The sequence below is a fragment of the Phyllostomus hastatus genome, unplaced genomic scaffold (assembly GCF_019186645.2).
Source record: "Phyllostomus hastatus isolate PE091 unplaced genomic scaffold, TTU_PhHast_1.1 phas_contig_159, whole genome shotgun sequence".
Classification (NCBI taxonomy): domain Eukaryota; kingdom Metazoa; phylum Chordata; class Mammalia; order Chiroptera; family Phyllostomidae; genus Phyllostomus; species Phyllostomus hastatus.
In genome coordinates, this window is record NW_025333640.1 from 25,829,117 (window position 1) to 25,834,073 (window position 4,957).

At 47.2% G+C, this 4,957-nt stretch overlaps 1 pseudogene; it reads left to right on the forward strand.

Annotated features, from left to right (window-relative positions):
- Positions 1–1,010: 1,010 nt before the first annotated feature.
- On the forward strand, positions 1,011–1,347 carry LOC123814102 (annotated as a pseudogene).
- Positions 1,348–4,957: the final 3,610 nt, after the last annotated feature.

Genomic DNA, 4,957 nt, shown 5'->3' on the forward strand with positions numbered 1-4,957 from the left:
TTTCTCTCTCACATCGATGTTTCTCTCTCTCTCCCTTCCTCTCGCTCTAGAATTTAAAAAAAAAGGTAAACTTTATGTCATGTGTATTTTACCACAATAAAAAAGAAACAAAAAAGTTTGGTGAAGGGAAAATGAAAGATCCCCCACTATACATATGTATATATCACCACTATTAGCGGTTTATAGTGCATCTTTTCTTAAATTATCACACAGTAAAAACTACCCAAATGTGTTTGACACTTTCATTACATTGATATTACTTAAATGCTTGTTTCCTGCACAGGACACCTACCGAGACTTCCCAAACTGGCAGCCTGGGTGATGTGCTTGGAGCACCCTGCCTGCGAGCACTTCCACTGAATGAGCTCCACCGAGAGTCGGGCAAGGATCTCTGTTGGATCTCTACGTCTAGGTGTCAGAGTGACTGGGCTAAGGGGTGCCCAAAGAGCCGACAAACATTATCTCCTGCTATGTCTGCTGAGGGTGTTTCTGGAAGAGATTAGCATATGAATCCACAGACTGAATAAAGAAGGTCATCGTCACCATTGCAAGTGGGCATCGTGCAGTTCACTGAGGGCCTGAATGGAGCAAAAAGGTAGAGGAAGGGTCAAGTCCCTCTGTCCGGGAGCTGGGACAGCAGCGATCTTCTCCTGCCCTCAGATATCGGTGCTTCCCATTCTCGGGCCGCACATACCAACCTTCCTGGTTCTCCGGCTTGCAAACGGCAGATCGTGAGACTCCTTGGCCTCCATAATTCCATGCGACAATTCCTATAGTAAATATCAATCTTAATCTCTCTCTCTCACACACACACACTCACACACACATTCATGTCCGCATGAAGTAACAATCTCCAGTCAGACAGAATAGATAAAATAATTACAAATCCAAATATCAAGAGAAAACTCTGGCTCTTTCCCTGCTGCGGAGCCAATGCACTCAAGATTCAGCTCCACCAGAGACCCACAGGTAGCTGTGGCCGAGGCAGGCATGGATGTGCATGGATGTGAATGGATGTTAATACTGCTTCACAGGAAGCATTGGAGACCGCTCTTATCCACGAGGGCCTAGCACGTGCAGTCCAAGAAGACAGCCAGGCCGCCGGCTGGGTGCTTGCGCCCACCTGTGATGAGCCTGTCGGGTTGGTGGAGGCCCTTTGTGCTAAATGCCAAATAGCCTAATTAAGGTTGGTGCCAACCAGAAACCAGAGGAATGGGAAGGCCTCTGTAAAACCGCCCGAGAGGGAAAACCTGTAAAGTGGTTGGTTGCAGCTGTGTGGTAGTTAATGGCTGAAGCAAAAAGTCTCGGGCCGAGGGTGTCATTGAAGTATTTCAATGCAAGAAGTGAACAAATGAAAAACTTGTCTCTGATTCTTAAAAAAAAAAAAAAAGAAAACACTCTGGTAAGTTCTAGGAAAGAGCTATATGTTCCCGGTGCTCTAACAGCAGAATTGGGCCTATTCTGAGAGGCCAACGAGGAATTGGCAAGTAAGCGCACACTTGCAGGATGAGGAGTTCGTGGGTAGGAATAAGGTGCGTGAGGTGGAGAGGGGAGAGACATGCAGAGGGAGCTTTGTTGGAGAACCAGCACAGGAAATTGAAAAAGGCCATGTGGCTGGAGTGCCATGGGCTTTCCACACAGCCCACGCAGAGGGGGTGCGGCCTATCCCATCTGCTCCCGCACCAGGCTTGCTTCTGTCCTCAAGAACACTGCACGGGCATTTCAGAACTCCTCCAGGGTCCCCTGACTGTTTCTAGGGAGAGTGCACCTTTTCCAGAAACCCGAGACATTGTAACTTCTGAGTGGGAGACCCCAAAGCAGTCCTAGAACTATTCCACTTGCCTCAGGATATTTAGTCAATAAATGTTGATTGGGTGGCTGGAGTACGCAAGGCACTGTGCAAATGCTGCAAGGACTGCTAAGGCGAGGCAGTCTCTAGTTTCCAGACGTTGCAATCTGGTGTACTCTGGCCATGAGGAAAAAGCTGACATATGGATAATTATAAAACAAAGCACCCTGCTACTTGGTGCAGCCGACCTGGCAGTCTGCCTGAGAAGTGGACGTTCTCAGTGCAGCCGGGGTAGGACAATGGGGAATGGGCGTGTGGGTGGGGTGAGTGTGGGAGGGGAATTTTCCAATTTTCTCACATTGGAATAAAAGGGCTCTGAAGAAATCTGGGTCTTCCATTTTTCCTGTATGCAGTTAGAAGAACCTGGCTCAAGGATATGTGGGTCAAGGCACACAGCCAGCACCCGCCCCAGGTCATAATGCAATCACTGCTTCCCCTGCGTCCGGCTTTGGAAGAGAGACCTGGTGTGGAGAAGAGGGGGTTGGGCACATCATACATATCAGCAGGCACTCCCACTGCCCACAGATCCCTCGGGCCAGTGCTGCCCTCTCTCCTATTACATCCAGATCTACTGACCTAAGCAGTGACCTTGCAGTTTATTGCATCCAGATAGCCATGGATATAAAATATGTTAGAAGGAAAGAGAAGAGCACTCGAGAGTTTTTCCCAGCACTACAAATGCCCCTGGTACTATCCACAGGCAGGTCTCTACAGGGTGACTGACCTCACCGGGAACTTATCCTGGCACTGAAAAGCCAATCTGCCACGAATGAGGCATATTCTCAAAGTGCATGGGCACCTGACCAAGACAGAAAATGAAGAAAGTATGAACACTCATGTCCTATCTTTCAACCCAGTAATTCCAGACCCGGCACTTGGTCTTAAGTGAGAAGATAATTTTTCAGATGTATATGATCAGGGCTATTTGTTGCAGGAGGGAGAAAAAGGAAGCAATCTAACAATTGGAAAATAGAAAAATATATCAGCACATATCAACTCAACAGACTTGTGGCTTTTTGGGCTTCGATGATCACTTTTTTTTTCTCTCAGTGTAAAACATTGGCATTTTTTAATGCTTAGCCCGCATTCCCACTTCCCAACAGTGCCCCGATTTCCACCTGGGTAACCATTTTCCCACATAGCACCGAGTCTTGGTAAAATTCCTGTGCCTGTCTCACACTAGGGAATCCGAAGAGATACCTGGAGGCTTCTTCCACCAATGCTGCCGCAGGCTGCCAGGGCCAAGGGCTGGGCACTGGACACGCACTCTGCCAACTAGGCTCTCATTCCCAGGACTTTGACCCTTGAGCATAGTAAAGACCGACAGGAGAAATAAAGTCCATCTGCTCCAGCCAAGAGTGTTGAAAGAGACCGGCTGCCTGGCCGGCGCCCCAGCTTTTCTTCCCAGGCTGGTTCTTCAGGCTCCTTCAGCACCCCACATACTTTGAATGAAATGCCTTCTTACTTAAATCACCAGAATCAGGGTTTGTTTTCCCCCCCCTTGCAACCAAAGATCAGTAAATACCTAGATTGGTACTCAAAGGCAATGACCTTTCCGGCACACACTGGAGAAACAAGTCATGAACTTAGCATCTTTGATCACTGAGCTGTAAGTCACATGACCCGAAGAGCTCTGTGGCAGTTAGTTTAAAGGATGCCCAGAGAACTGGTAAAACGTTATTTCTGCCTAGGTCTGTGAGGGTGTTTCTGGAAGAGGTAAGCACTTGACTCGGTGGAAAGGAAAGACATCCGCCGTCATCAGTGTGGATGGGCACCTCCCAATCTAATCCACTGAGGGCACGAAGAGAAGCAAAAGGCACAGAAAGAGTGAATGCCTTTGCTCTTCTTGAGCGGGGACACCCACCTTTACCTGTCCTCAGACGCTGGACATCAGAGCTCCTGGTTCTCAGGGCTTCAGCCTCAGACTAGACTGCATCATTGGCTTTCCTGGTTCTCCAGCCTGCAGATGGCAGACTGTGGGGCTTTGCGGCCTCTACAAAAAACCCACACGGGCCCATAATGAATAGGTACACACACACACACCTTTATCCTATTGGCTCTGTTTCTTACATTTGGAACTGGCCTGCTTCACACCCATTGTCCTGGCATCCCCTCCCTTTTACAATAATTCCTGGATTTTTCATTTCTAAATAGAGTTTCACTGTAAATACTTGCATGGAAAAGACTTTCAAAAACAATATGAGGTGGGTTTGCTGGGTCTTGCCCCTGTATTTCCATCTCCCGTCAGGGGCTCATCTGGTAGAAAGGCACAATGAACAGCCCTCACTTTGACGTGTGGATAATCTGAGAGATGGCTAAGGATAACATCTCATTTTTCTTGACTTTTCCAGAAGCAATATAACCAATACTTACTTTCAAAATCAGCATGAAGGGCAGTTGTTGGTCAAATAAAGCTCTCTGGGATATGACCAGGTAAAGACAGCTTCTTCTCCTTCCAGTAGCCATAGAAGTAGTTGACACCCCTATACTTGCCAGCTACTTGGCGTCCCAGCCAGAGCAAACGGTCCACGCAGGAATCTGCGAGATGAGTGACGCTGCCATGCCGCCGGGCAGCAAGGCCGAAAGGAAGCACAGACCACTGTAGGTTGAGTGACAGATGCGCAAGAAAATGAACATTTAGCAGAGCTGCCATACTGCGTATGGAGTAGACTTAACTCCATTGCTATCATTGTTTTGTCCTTTTTTGTCTTGTACACATCTGCAACTGTTTAAAAAGTATTGTTTGGTAACACTGGTTTATTTATTTTGTTTTGTACCAAAACAAAAACCACCCTTTTGTAGGAATGAGCTATAAGAAAGAGTGCATGTGGAATGAAAAATTATTTTGGTTTCCCATTTCTCAAAAAAATTGCTAATGGACTTGTGAAGTGTTTGTCCACATTTACCATTCTCCATGGGGCATCCACAATGACAAGCCCAACCGCATAAAAATCAGAGGGCCCGACACCACTGGGAAAGTGTCAGTACCTACAATACTTCAAAATTTAGACGTTATTAAGAAAACTGGGCCCAAGATGGCATTTTACCACAGCATGGTGTTTCCGTGTCTCTGTGACCCATGACTTTTTACTCAGATCAAATGGCTAT